This window comes from Pinus tabuliformis, chromosome 7 (genome assembly GCF_031772625.1).
Source record: "Pinus tabuliformis cultivar Carrire ecotype Pingquan chromosome 7, CPIR1, whole genome shotgun sequence".
Taxonomy (NCBI): domain Eukaryota; kingdom Viridiplantae; phylum Streptophyta; class Pinopsida; order Pinales; family Pinaceae; genus Pinus; species Pinus tabuliformis.
In genome coordinates, this window is record NC_142293.1 from 579,713,101 (window position 1) to 579,729,194 (window position 16,094).

A 16,094-nucleotide genomic window follows, 5' to 3' on the forward strand; every position below is an offset into this window, starting at 1 on the left:
ATCAAAAGATTCAGGTTGATCTGAAATGATCATACATTAAACTGAAGTAGAATTGATTAATGCCATTAGTGAACCGAATGTTAACTTAAAGTGCTTTAACCGTGAGAATCGATTGAAAAGGAAAGACTTTACAACAAATGAGAAACATAAGCAAGATGTAAACAGAAGTGAAAAGCAGCAAAAACACAGTGATACCAGACAGCAAGATTGATTACGGAGTTCGTCCCTGATGGACTACGTCTTTGGGTCTGCTTTCAAGATGGGAAACCGCTTTATTAGGATTGAATTTGAGGAGGTCAATTACACAGAAAATTAACTAGACTAATTGTGCACGTAGGCACTTCTGGTCACTGTCACAAGAAATCTCTCTGAAATAGCTTTCCAACGCCTGTCACGGTTCCCAATTCTGACTCTCGTTGCTCCTGTTACACTTAAAATAAAACAACCTATATCCTCCATAATCTGCATACAAAACTCAAAAACCACTCCTTCATCTTCAAAGAACAAAACTACCTTTATAACCCTCTAGATGCATTCGAACTCCTTCATACTAAGTTTAGGAGTGAACTAGATGACTTTTGGGGTTAAATTAGGGTTTATGGTTAATGAGTTCATGTCAAATGTGACATTCATCACTTAGGATTAATTGATTTATCAAAACTACAATAAAAACCCACATTTCAACCTTAATATAACTCGAAGCCATTAGCCGTTAGGTAACCGGGCTAAGGATGGTGACAACGCATGTGTCGAGGTAGATATGACCCGCGGTTAGTGCACCGATGGTTTCGCTACCTGCTGACAATTGACTGTGCGGTGAGTTGCACTATCACATGTCCGCGGTTTATGAAACCCCGACGGCTTATACTCTATCCGCTCAAATGGCAATGGTGCGGTAACTGCTATGGTTATCTGACTGCGCAATTAAGCTCTGTTCACATGGCTCATTGTTGTGGTCTCACTGCGGTTAATTCCTGCGGTTAGGGATTGCGGTCTATGTATTGTAATGTTTTAATATGGGTTTGTAATGTTTTATGGCCCGAATGTTTTAGTGCTAGGTTTAATGCATTTGATTTTTAATGCATGGTTTTAGGTTCTAGGTTAGGGTTTAGGTGTTGTAATGAATGCTTGTCCACCATAGCATTGTAGTGATAGGTTTTAAGTCATAGGTTTTTAGAATGATGCCTTAGGTCTTAGTTTTTTAGATCTTACATCATTTTTGATTAAAAAAAAACCCTCTTACAAAAAATTGTCACAAAGTGACATTCAAACCCACATGACGATAACCATGGACCAAAATTGACAAGTAAAACCTGGCGGAACTGACGACGAACATGTGTCGACAACCAAAATCTGGTGGAACTGACGACAATCACATGTCGAAAACTAAGTACAAAACCCTATCCTTTGAACACCATGAAAACCATTGACATCACCAGACAACTTGAACCATAAACATCATTGTCGAAGCTGAAGACACCAAACACTGAGTGTTGACGACGAAACAAGCAAAGTTGATAAAGTTCAAGACCTCATCGACCATGATCATTTGAAGATCACTTCGACTTTGAACAACTGAAGACTCCGCTCATGCTGGATTGACAATATCCTCCTGGATCACAGGTTGTTCCTAAAGCCAATAAGATTCATTATAAGAACAAACCTGAAGCATATGGATGGAATGCCTAGAAACAAAAGATTGTTAGAAAAAGGCAATAATAGGATACTAAGATGGAGCCTATGGTTGGACGGATTCGACTTTGAGATTGAATATAAAAAGGGCAAAGATAATTGTTTAGCATATTTGCTTACAAGAGAAGCAACTCTGAAATAAATCAAGATGTTCAGTTGTTCATCAGCTTCAACTTCATCAACAACACCCCCTGCTCCAGAGGGTTTTCAATGGGTGTTAATATGTAAATATTGTCATATGTTATTTTGCTTTCAATGTCTCGTAGATAGGGTCAAGGAGAGTCCTGCATATGAATACATTCTTGAACAATGGGTTAATACTATCCATAGTAATATAAGTAATGTTATGTATTTTATAGAGTCACCCAAAATGTTTCAAGGGGCCATTAGATTTGCACCTTTTGCATGACAGAGATATATTTGTTTGTATGAGCCATGGCTAAGCTATGTAGACTATTGCAATATCATGATGTACACCAAATACGCTGAGAAAGTTTAGTTGATGTTTGAATGTAGCTCTATGTGTAACCCCCACAATCACTGGTCACCCTGGTTCAAAATACTGCTACATGATTGGTGCTCGTAGATGAGAGGGTATGTAGTATGTATGGATCTCCTTTCTTTATATGCTATAATATAATGCCACCTCATGTAGAAGACAATTTATCACCAAGCCTGCAACATTTATATTACTCAAGTGACAGTGATAATTATGGATATCCAAGTGACTAACAAAATCTTTGTAAGGAAGCATGGTGGGTTGTATTTCATGTCTAGTCACCTGATAGTGAGTGTGACCAGTATCGTGGGATTTCGATAAAATCTTCACTGTGTAAATATTAGGAGAGATTTTCAGGACAGTTTAAATGACTAAGTGGAGGGGTCTGTCCTCCAAAGTAAAATCTTAGGTTAACTTTCTGGACGAATATCTGAAACTCGGAGCACTTCTCCGACTTTTGGTGGGACTTGACCCACATTTCAGAGAATCTATGGAAAAGTTTAGATTTGAGATCTATAGTTTGTACACTTTATGTAGACAGGTCAGATTTTGAGAAGATGCTTGAAGCTCTCTTGAAATCCTATAAATAAGGAAAATGTATCGCCATTTGGGCATTCGAGTCTGTGTTTCTGAGACCTCTCTCTCTCTAAATCTTTGTGTCATTCTGTCTTTAGGTTGAGTTCGACAAGCCTGCGCATGTGCACTTTGATGCATATGTGAACCTAAAGTGGCGGGACTCCTAACAAGAACTGAGCCTGAGACTTTATTAAGGTCGATATATATATATATATATATATATATATATATATATATATATTCATGATTTATTTAGCTTGGGGCGAATGCTTCGATCACAAGGACCCATCTAGTTGTTTTATTATTATGAGATCCACCAAATCTAGGAACAATGATCCATCAATGCAATCTAGCATGCCATGATTCTGATAATACACTTCCTCGAACAAGGAAGTCCTCTACAATACTTGAAACTGCTTGAGGTAAACCAGTGTTGCCAATAATGAACTGTTAGCACATAAAATTAATTAACAAAGAAATCTCTTTAATAACATCAAATGTTTCATCAATCCAAGTACAAAAGACTTGTTTCAATCTATAATCATGGGCCTCTTATTCATCCACCGCAAAACTTTGGAGGTAGCCCCAAGTCTACAATTATTACACAAATAATAAGATTTAGGATCCAATGTGGGTATCATTACAAAATTTACATAAAGCATTCACCCCATTATATCATAACATCCTCAGCAATTATGTAGAAAGAAAAATAACAATAATAATGCAGCGGAACATGACCAACAAAATAAAAGCGTGCACAAATAGAGACACTGGGATTTGGTCAGAGACCAGGAAAAACCCCACAAGGCAGAAAACCCAAAATTTAATTCTTCTTCTTATATTAGATATTCATCAATTGTTCAGCTGAGATACAAAGTACATCCATAGTGAGATATATTATTACATTAGGCCTCTTAGGGCCACTCCAAGTCAGTTCACAACTTCAATTGTGAACTGACTTTCAATAATCAAATGAGTCCAAGAAGTCTTTTGTCATATCATTGTTGCATAAGCTATCATGTAACCATCTAACCATGCCTGACCACCCCCGGCCATACCAACCAACTGCACTGAGCCACCTTGGGTCATACCAACCAAACCGCATCAGGCCACCCTAGGCCACCTGGGCCACCCTAACCAATGTTGCCCGACCACCCTGACAAAATCTATCTAGCCAGCTAGGCCACCCCGACAAAAGTTGTCGGGCCAACTAGGCCACCCTGACCAAAGTTGTTGACCTACCCTAGGCCACCCTGACCAAAGTTTCCCAGCCACCCTAACCAAAGTTGTCGGGCCACCATGACCAATGTTACCGATCCACCCTGGGCCACCCTGACCAAAGTTGTTGGGCCACCTAAGCCACCATGACCAATGCTTCTGAGCCACTAGGGCCATGCTGATTACTATGAGAGAGGGCCACTTGGGCCATGTTGGCTACTGAGCAGGCCACCTGGACCATGTTGTCGAATGAGCCATTGGCCATACAACCATCAAGCAGTTTATGGCAATATACATGCTGCTGGAGCGAGATTAGACATATACTATTTATCGCAGAGATCAATACACCATTACCGATACCAATAACCATCGCAGAGATCCATAGCATATAAATTGTGTGTCAAAGCCATACACTTTGTGGAGGATCATAATATATATACACTCTGTGTTGAAACCATGCACAATGCAGGGGATCATTCCCTTCATAACGCAGAGGATAATGCCATACAATTGTGTCGATGCCATATATCTCATGCCATATGCCCTGATTCCATATGCTCCATCACACACACACACATATACATATGGTGCCATACACTCTGATTGCAGAGGATTGGGTATCAATCCCAACCATATCGTGATGTAGAACATATCAATGCGTGACCATATCTATTATCTATTGTAGAGATGCAAGGCAAAGATTCGAGGGAGATCATTTGTATAGTAAAAGTAGACCTGTAGCTATAATCCAAGAGCGAAGGTCTTGTGGAGAATGTGAGTCGTCAAGAGAGAAAGTCTTGAGGAGAATACGAGTCAACCCTTGCAACAAAGAGAAACTAAATCTGATAAGCTTAGAACAATTATCATCCAAAAAACATAGTATAAAAGTATGCCATCTAAATTGCACTTCAGAGATTAACCCAATAGGGTTTATATAAATATATGCTCATATGAATAAGTGCCTTTGGGACATGCCAACATTAGGAAAATTTTGAATTTTCAAATTAATAATTTTCCCTCCAATTTGAAGCCGAATTAAGGACCAAAAACAAAATTCCTTTTATCTAATTACTTGAAGCATACTCAAATCGTGAACTGGGGAATTTCTCCCTAGCTAACCAAAATTAACAGTTAGAGTGTGGCTTGATGGTAGAGTCTTAGGTGAGTTCTAGTGTCTAAAGTCAATGTATATTACCATACTATATCATCTCTAAATTTTCATGAAATTTGGTTAAGTCTAGGTGTCAATTTTTAATTGTTAAAAATTTATCGCAGAACGAGATTTTTAATAAGATGTAATAAGTGTTTTCTAGAGAAGTTGTAGGGGGTATGAGTACTCAAAGTTAGACCTCTACACCTCAAATTTCTACTAAGACACACTTTGGGGGTCAAAAATGTGAAAATTCCGCAAACTGGAATCCCTACTGCTGCAACTGATTAAACTTCTCCTATTTGTTAATTACTAAAACAAATTATTTACTGCTTCCAATATAAAATATCGTAGCTAATACACAGTAGCCTACACCAATTAAATAATATGCCCAACACAAGAACATAACAATATAGAAATATACAACACAAATGACACAGTATTGTTTGGACAAATGTCCCCGGAAAAAACCCAATTTGGGAAAATCGGTGCAACAACTCTGAGGGTTTTTATTATTATGCAGTGGTTTTCTGAATACAACTCTGTATGCCCTCCTGACAATCCAGTTACAGAAAAATAAACTAGCATAAAAAATTTGTGAGATTACCTCACTTTACCCAGCAAGTTCTAGCTAATCCGGCAGCTAAACCAACGTGTCCCCGACAATTTATGCGCTGCCTCTGTGTAAGCCTAGTGTCAGCCTCTAAGGCTCTGCATCAGTACAACTGGGAATTGATTTGCCTTCTGGGGTAGTTTCTAGCCCTCCCGGCTCAAAAATGTCATCTCCCTCAGCCAATTCGAACTTCTATTCGGAGAACTATGCTGCTTTTGTGTGAGCCCTTCTGGCTCAGTGTCAATCCCTCCTGGGTTTTGCGCTACCTCCTTTTGCTGTCTCTCTACCTCTCTGCAGTGTATCCTGGGCTCTGGAGAAGATACTCCAACCCAACTATCCCTGCCCCTCACTGCAGAAGCTCACTATCGATATTCTCCCAGTAGTTGCTCTGCTTCAGAAAAACAAATTTTTGAACTCTCTCTATTTGCCTTCCAAATGACCTTGAAGCTTCCTTAAATAATCTCCTTGTTGAAATTCAACGGCCCAGATTAGAAGTTAATCAATGGCTAAGATCATTTCTGCTTGATCCTTGTCTTCTTCTAGAAGTTACACCCACAGCTAGATTAATACCCATTAATTATTTTAATTTCCTAAGTTTAGACTTAGAGACCCATTAAAAATAATTAATTATTTTAATAAAACTGTCTCTAGGTGGAATTTCCCAAAATGCTTTTTGGGTTCTTTGGAATACATGTGCCCAAGCCTCCCTGTAAAATTTGAGACTTAGATCACATATGATGCTACCAGAAATCAACACTCCCTCTTAGCGAGGAATGTGTTCTAGCAATGCCTCCCACTAAAGCATCACCCTGACTTCATAACATCGTCCTCTGCGCTGCTGATGTCTGACATGATGTCCACCAACTACTACGCAAATGCTACATTTGTACTACTGTTGACATTGCCACTGTCAACATTGCGTCCGCACTACAACTCCCTCTGAAATTTTTCATCCGTGCTGATACTGGCACTACCATCGCCAATTGCCCTAGCACTGCAAACTGTTGTTGCGACTACATCAGCAACGGAAAAACACCCCAAATTACTGAACTAACTGTGTTCAGTATGATACCATGTGAATGATGGAACCTAACTGTTGCTAGTCTATGCATTGACCCTCTAAATTTTCTACTCTGCTGCTGACCTCTGCTATGTGCCATCTACTCTGCTGCCAACTCTGCTCTGTCTTGTTCAGTCTCTGGCACTCCTAGCCACTACAACTGTCTCTCTGACACTCCTCGATACCATCCGACACTAGTCCATCTACTACCACAAAACTGGACTCCCGTAGCAAGGTAATGATCCAAGAGGTAGGCTCCTCAAGAATCCCGCCCATCTGTAGCTCCTTCAAACTACAGCTCCAAATCAGACCACCTCCCTCTTGGAGGTATCTCAGTGGTCACGGCGAACTCCTCCTCCTCGATCTTCTTGGGTGCAGCCTTCGAATCGTGCTTCTCACCTTTGTCCTTTCTAAGAGGACATTGTGTTGCGTAGTGACCTCATGGCGAACTCCTCCTCCTCGATCTTCTTGGGTGCAACCTTCGAATCGTGCTTCTCATCTTTGTCCTTTCTAAGAGGACATTGTGTTGCGTAGTGACCCATTTCACCACACCTGAAGCATTTGATATTCGAGACGTCCTTCTTATGTCTTCGCTGCTCTTGTTGCCCCTTCAATGCAAGGGTTGAATTCTCCTCCTCCTCCTTGGGCTTTGACCCACTGTTGTTGCTTCTGTCAAGCTTACACTTGACTAGATCTCTCCTCAGCTCCTCTTGCTTAAGAGTTGCCCACATCTCATCCCAATTTGGAAAATTCGCCCTGCCTAGGATACTCTGGACAAAGACTTGCCACTCATTTGAGACAGAATTGAGGGCCAATCTAACCAACTCGGAATCTTGAGGTGTAGACCCCACAGTTAATAACTCATCTCGAGTCTCCTGAAGCTTCGTGAGGAACGGATCTACGCGCTCCCCTTTCTACATCTAAGCAGATCTTAGCTTCTATTCTAAGTACATCTTCCGTTGCTCGGAAGATCCTTCATACAGCGTAGACAACGCATCCCACATCTCCTTAGCAGTCCCTCTGTGAGCGATGTGACAGACCACATGATCCTTCACTTCGTCGAGGATCATTCTCTTTGCCTTCGCCATCTCTTTTTGATACTTCTTCACCGGATCTAGATCTACAAGCACAACCACCACGCTGTCGACATATGTCTTGAGGGCATGCTCATTTGGAAGGAATGACATTCTTTCCTTCCAGATGATGTAGTTGGATGCTCAGTCCAATCTATCCTGATCCCTCAAGCCACTGGTTTCCATCTCTTCCACGAAAATCTGTCGAACTGCTCCTCTCTGCTTCTCACTGTTGTTGCTCAGCCAATAAGAGAACGGACTTCTCGGTGAGAAGTCTACTGAGGAAAAGTTCTCTCACTGTGTTTCTCCTCTTCTAATGTCTTTATATCCAGCAAAATAGCCTGCAGAAAAATTGTGTCACACCAGCTTTTCCTCACGCCGAGGCTCAACACTGCTCCCTCTGCCATGGCAAAATCTCGATTTGGAAGCCCTTCCTCTTTGTCAACTCACTCAGAGAGAGACTGCCTCAAAATTCAGCCCTCCTGCTAGGACTGCGCAAACCCCTCTAGGGATTTAAACTGCTGCCTCCTGCAGCTTTTCGACCTCCTTTTCTGCTCAATGCTGGGATCTATGGCTCTTTTCTTATTGTCTCACTTGCACTTGCTCTGATACCATGTGAAAATTCCGCAAATTGGAATCCCTACTGCAGCAACTGATTAAACTTCTCCTAATTGTTAATTACTAAAACAAATTATTTACTGCTTCCTACAGCGAATATCGAGCTAATACACTGCGACCTAATCCAATTAAATAATATGCCCAAAACAAGAACAGAGCAATAGAGAAAGATATAACACAAATGACACAGTATTTTTTGGACAAATGTCCCCGAAAAAACCCAATGAGGGAAAACCGGTGCAGCAACTCTGAGGGTTTTTATTATTATGCAGTAGTTTTCTGAATACAACTCTAGATGCCCAACTCAATTTGCATCAACTCAACTGGGAATCGATTTGCCTTCTGGAGCAGTTTCCAGCCCCCCCGACTCAGAAATGTCAGCTCCCTCAGCAAATTCGGACTTCTTCTTGGAGAACTACATTGTTTCTGCGTGAGCCCTTCTGGCTCAGCGTCAACCTCTGTGTGAGCCCTTCTGGCTTAGCGTCAACCACTCCTGGGTCCTGCACTGCCTCCTTTGGGTGTCTCTCTGCCTCTCTACTACATATCTTGGGCTCCAGAGAAGATATTCCAACCCAACTATCCCTGCCCCTCACTGCACAAACTCACTATTGTTATTCTCCCAACAGCTGCTCTCCTTCCGAAAATTGAACTTCTGAACTCTCTCTGTTTATCTTCCAAATGACCATAAATCTTCTTTAAATAATTCCTCGTTGACATTCAATGACCCAGATTAGAAGCTAATCAATGGCTAAGATCATTTCTTCTTGATCCTCGTCTTCTTCTAAAATTTACACCCACAGTTAAATTAATACCCATTAATTATTTTAATTTCCTAAGTTTAGACTTAGGGACCCATTAAAAATAATTAATTATTTTAATAAAATTGTCTCCGGGTGGAATTTCCCAAAACACATTCTGAGTTCTTTGGAATACATGTGCCCAAGCCTCCCTGCAAAATTTGAGACTTAGAAATCGAAAAAAAATAAATAAATAAATTAAAAAAATAAATAAATAAATAAATAATAAAAATAAAAATTATTTACCCCTCATCCCAATTTTCCTAAGTTCTAACAAAAACTGGGAAATAATTAGCCAAAAATTAATAATTGGGAGAAAATAAAAAATCTCTCTGAGTGGAAAATACTCAAAAGTGAGGTGGAAATTCACAAAAATTTAAATTCAAACCAAAAAAGTGATGTGGGTCCCATTCATCAAGGAAGTTAACCACATAAAAGATTGGTCCTCAAGCACAACGAATGTCCCAAAAAATTGCATTTTTTGAGGAAGATAATTCGAGTTCTAAGATTGATGGGGATTTCGATCAATTTTTTACTTGGAATGAGCTTGAAGCGGGTCTTCCACTACTCCAACATTAAATTGTCACTAGTAAACCCATTTTTCTAGTTGAAACAGCTACCTCTCTAGGAGACTGCGCAGGCCATTGAAGGGTTTCAATTTTCTTCATGTGGTCTAGACATTTTCAAAGGGGATCAAGATGTTTGCCTTGGGATCACCACTTGGAACTTGGAGATGAGTTCTAGCATGGGGATCTACTTCCATTTTTTCTATTTAAGAAAGCCTTGGCTCCTCATTTGTAGCGAAGCTCTACATAAATTTTGTACTGGACTATTTTTTATCTAATAAAGCAAGACTTTGGGAGGCATATTCTTTGTGGTGTTATTATTTTTTTTTTATGGTAATATCGTTCAAGTTTATTTGTGCTTAATGTTATACATTATTTTATCATTAATTCCTTAGCTTCATATGCCTTTTGTGGATCAATTTATGTAAGTTATCTTGTATTAATTTATGGATTGGAGGACCACTCTAGATCTAGGAGAACTAGTAGGTTTTTGGTTGAACCTCTAGCCTCCTTTTTCATTGTGTAGTCCAATCCCTTGTGGATCTAACAATATATTTTAAAGTGTGGAGAATATCTTTCTTTTTTTGAAGCAGATCTTGGGCGTGGGTTAAGTTTTTGGTTGAACGAAACCACTCTCAAGAGCATAAAGGTGGAAGAACCCACATCAAATCTACTCAGGAACTTATAAAACAATTTTGAAGAGCGAGTTTCTCTGCCATAGCTCACAAATATTATCAACTTTAAACTCTATTTGCCATAGTTATGTGCTTTTATTGATTCAAACTAGCTATTCAAAGCTTATGTAAGAAGGTTTAGCCCCTTATTGCTTGCACAAGAGCGGAGGTGTCCTCATACTCTTATGGCTTGCACTTGTATTTTTTTGAAGCATACATTCTCATTATTTTTGTGAATCAATTTCTCTCTATTCCCCATATAAGTGCTTGCACAGATCTATAAGTGGGGGCTTTGAGAAGTGGGTTTTGAAGGCTTGAAGACTCAAGGAATATATAATTTTGAGACCTCATTTACCCTTGTTCGTGGATTCAAGCCCTCCATTTCTCTCTCTTGTGCAGATCTTCATCCTGAATACTTGGACGCCAAGCCATAAGGCTAAATCTCTTGGAGGAAAAGTGAATTTTTCCTCGAGGAATTCTCCATTTGTAATTGTGCAATAAGCATTGTAAACATTTTCTCATTTCCATCTTGAATTTTGAGGAAGGGTATTCTCTCTGTGAAATCTCTTTGTTGTAAACCCTCCTCAAAATCTAGAACCCTCACTTCTCTATAAGAGGGCTTCTAATAATAATAAAATAAGTTTTTCCTAGAAGGGAGCTTGGGGATTTTCGCCTTGGTATCCCGATCTCCTCATTTGGAAAGAGGATCTTTGGGTGATTGTGATCCAGGTGGATGTTGGTGGCCACCCACCGAGCCCATTTGGACCCCCACAACTGTCTCTTTCAGATTTTCAGTTTCTGTAATTGTAGCACAATTTACTATTTTTAGCAGTTTTTCAGGTCCTGAACTTCGGAGCCGTTTTGAGGCCCTAAACGACGTTTTTTGGGAAATCTGGGAACAACATGGGTCCATGGACCGATGTTGCTCTTCCCAAAGTTATAGTGCTCAGATAGATCTTTCTAACGAGCTATTGTACGCATCAAACGGAGATCGGGTGCTAAAGTTACGACCCCGGGAAGTTGATGTACCAACTTACCCAAAACGGGGCCCACAATTTGGCCTTGTTTTGGGTAAGTTGGTACATCAAATTCCTGGGGTCGTAACTTTGGCACCCGATCTCCATTTGACGCGTACAATAGCTCGTTAGAAAGATATATCCGAGCACTATAACTTTGGGAAGAGCAACATCGGTCCATGGACCCATGTTGCTCCCAGATTTCCCAAAAAATGTCGTTTAGGGCCTCAAAACGGCTCCGGAAGTTCAGGACCCGAAAAACTGCTAAAAATAGTAAATTGTGCTACAATTACAGAAACTGAAAATCTGAAAAACACAGTTGTGGGGGTCCAAATGGGATAGGTGGGTGGCCGCCAACATCCACCTGGATCAGATTGGTGAGTAACTTTCTTCATTTGTATCGTTAGTTTAGTTTCTTGCTAATTTCATCATCTAACTACTCATTTACATGCTAGATCTAATCCCTAATTTGCATTTTGCATTGGGTTATTTAGCATATTGAATTTCAATGATTTATATAATTGATTTACTTGCTTAGATATGATTTATTCATTGTTGACATAACTCATCTTATTGTTGCTATATGGCTTACTTAATTGTTCATTTCATAGTTTATATTGTTTACATTTCAGATCTTACAATTTTATGCAAGTGTGACATTTTATTGAGCTATAATTGACAATATCAATTCATAAAGAATCTTGTCACTAAGAACTTGTATTAAATTCACATCTTATTTACATTTTGGTTTCTCTAAAATTCACCTCCTAGCATAAGCTTGGTTGATAGACTTTTGGGAAATCTTCCTCAACTTTCATTCAATTTCCCAGAATTTGAGTTTGGATGAAAGTTAAAACGCATGACCTCTTAGTTCTCTTGCGTGGCTAAGTCCCTTTTAGGAACAAAGGCATGTGGGTTGTCTTGAAGAACTAAGTGGGTGTCGTTAATGAATCCTTAGCTTCCTCACTTAGCGTTCTTGCAACCACCTCGAGTCTTTACCAAGTTAAAGGAATTGAGGGGAAGTAACACCTTAGAATAGGTATTAATAAAATCAACCAAGAACACTTTATTTCACACACTCACCTAGAACTTTGGTTCACTTGCATGTAATTGGTTATCATTTAAGATCTTTCTCAAATACATAAAAGTTGGATTGTGAGCATCTATATTTACTTGTAAGCATTTCATTTTATGTTCTTGTACTTGTTTACTTCGTTTACCTGCTCATATTGAAGTTTAATATCATCATATCATATTTGAGCACTTCATTTTCAAGTACAAATTTTATTCATTTGCAAGCTCTAAATCTATTTTTATCATATTTCAAAGTTGTATATAATCTTTTATTTTTGTGGTTTTGTCTTTATTCACTAACAATTGCTTTTGCAACTTTCCCATTTTTACAGCTTGCGTAACTTGAAAATTATAAATTATTGCAAATATTGTGATTTCATTTTGAGAATATATTTCTTGCAAGTATATCATTATTGACATTAGTCTACTCACATATACTTTCCTTTTAGGATATCTGCTTGAATATATTGGATCTATTTACATTGTTGATTCTTATATGCTCATAGATATTTGTGCTTGCTGATAAATTTCATTTCAAGTTATTTGAATGGTGAATACCAAATTGGTTTAACCAACTATCTCCTAGAACTTGTTAGATTTAAAAATCCTTCCATAGAAATGTTTCTTTAGGGTCTAACCACCTTGGCTTAGTTAGGAGAGAGCCTAGACGAAGAGAGGTTGGAAATAGTTGACAACCCCTTCTCTGAACATTTGCCACAAAGAACACACCTTGTGGGGTTGAGGATTTTTCCCACCAGCCTTGGGTGTACAAATATATGGACAACATGCCTCAAAGTAACCAAGTAGACAAGGTGTTTTCCCCTAGGAAACGATCTATCCGAGCACTATAACTTTGGGAAGAGCAACATCGGTCCATGGACCCATGTTTCTCCCAGATTTCCCAAAAGACGTCGTTTAGGGCCTCAAAACGGCTCCGGAAGTTCAGGACCCGAAAACTGCTAAAAATAGTAAATTGTGCTACAATTACAGAAACTGAAAAACTGAAAGAGACAGTTGTGGGGGTCCAAATGGGATAGGTGGGTGGCGACCAACATCCACCTGGATCAAATTGGTGAGTAACTTTCTTCATTTGTATCGTTAGTTTAGTTTCTTGCTAATTTCATCATCTAACCGCTCATTTACATGCTAGATCTAATCCCTAATTTGCATTTGGCATTGGGTTATTTGCATATTGAATTTCAATGATTTATATAACTAATTTACTTGCTTAGATATGATTTCTTCATTGTTGATATATCTCGTCTTATTGTTGCTATATGGCTTACTTAATTGTTCATTTCATAGTTTATATTGTTTACATTTCAGATCTTACAATTTTACGCAAGTGTGACATTTTATTGAGCTATAATTGACAATATCAATTCATAAAGAATCTTGTCACTAAGCACTTGTATTAAATTCACATCTCATTTACATTTTGGTTTCTCTAAAATTCACCTCCAAGCATAAGCTTGGTTGATAGACTTTTGGGAAATCTTCCTCAACTTTCACTCAATTTCCCAGGATTTGAGTTTGGATGAAAGGTAAAACGCATGACCTCTTAGTTCTCTTGCGTGGCTAAGTCCCTTGTAGGAACGAAGGCATGTGGGTTGTCTTGAAGAACTAGGTGGGTATCATTAATGAATCCTTAGCTTCCTCACTTAGCCTTCTTGCAACCACCTCGAGTCTTTACCAAGTTAAAGGAATTGAGGGGAAGTAACACCTTAGAATAGGTATTAATAAAATCAACCAAGACCACTTTATTTCACACACTCACCTAGAACTTTGGCTCACTTGCATGTAACTAGTTATCATTTAAGATCTTTCTCAAATACATAAAAGTTGGATTGTGAGCATCTATATTTACTTGTAAGCATTTCATTTTATGTTCTTGTACTTGTTTACTTCATTTACCTGCTCATATTGAAATTTAATATCATCATATCATATTTGAGCACTTCATTTTCAAGTACAAATTTTATTCATTTGCAAGCTCTAAATCTATTTTTCTCATATTTCAAAGTCGTATATAATCTTTTATTTTTGTGGTTTTGTCTTGATTCACTAACAATTGCTTTTGAAACTTTCCCATTTTTACAACTTGTGTAACTTGAAAATTATATTTTATTGCAAGTATTGTGATTTCATTTTGAGAATATATTTCTTGCAAGTATATCATTATTGGCATTAGTCTACTCACATTTACTTTCCTTGTAGGATATCTGGTTGAATATATTGGATCTATTTACATTGTTGATTCTTATATGCTCATAGATATTTTTGCTTGCTGATAAATTTCATTTCAAGTTATTTGAATGGTGAATACCAAATTGGTTTAACTAACTATCTCCTAGAACTTGTAAGACTTAAAAATCCTTCCGTAGAAATCTTTCTTTAGGGTCTAACCCCTTTGGCTTAGTTAGGAGAGAACCTAGATGAAGAGAGGTTGGGAATAGGTGACAACCCCTTCTCTGAGCATTTGCCACAAAGAACACACCTTGTGGGGTTGAGGATTTTTCCCACCAGCCTTGGGTGTGCAAATATGTGGACAACATTCCTCAAAGTAACCAAGTAGACAAGGTGTTTCCCCTAGGAAACATGCTCAAATAATTGCTAGGCAGTATAAACAAATCATCACTCCCAAAATGCATGCAAGTTCTCCTCATAGTTCTGCAAAGCTAAGTTCTCTAATACGCATATCAACAAATATGGAAATCTAAGATGCAAAAGGTAGAGTAAATAACCATTCTTCACAGATCTCTGTTGTAGGTCATTTGGTTGTCAGTCCTTGTGCCTCGAAATCTACCAACACCATAATATATACCACCTCAATATTCATGAATGACTGTCAAATCCAAAAAACACCCATCCCTTGATTGAAATGTCACAGAAACACATTCAATATTATAATTTTTTTGGTTGAAAGAAATGGGACAATAACAAAAAAAAACAATTAATGCCAATTAGAAGGAAATTCAAAGAGATCAAATGTTAAATTACAAAAATGAGAATCAACAAAGAATTTGATACGACTACTGAAATTTTCTTAGGCATGAATTTTTTTGGCATGAATCGAGAGAAACTTCTTGTAAAAACTATAAGCAAGTCCCACTTAGCTATGTTTCAACACCACATGTTCACTTCCAAAAACTCCTAGAGATTCTGCGTTGATAAATGTAACTAGTATCAGTCTTAATAATTGTTTTTGACCCATGATGTAATGTCTTTGTCAAAAGAAAGAAAAGAAAAATTATTTCTGAGTATGGGTTTCATGCTTTGCTTATTTTGTTTCTAGGTCAAAGCACTCATTGTGTGCTTCTAGGGTTTGTTTCATAAGTTATTGTCCATGTCATCTTGTCCTAGACCCTTCTTGGGCTCATTGTGACAAAGAAAGAAAGTCATTTTTATGTATTTTGGTCATCTATGCCTCCTCCACCAAGTCGACATATTGTTCTCCTCTTATTGGCC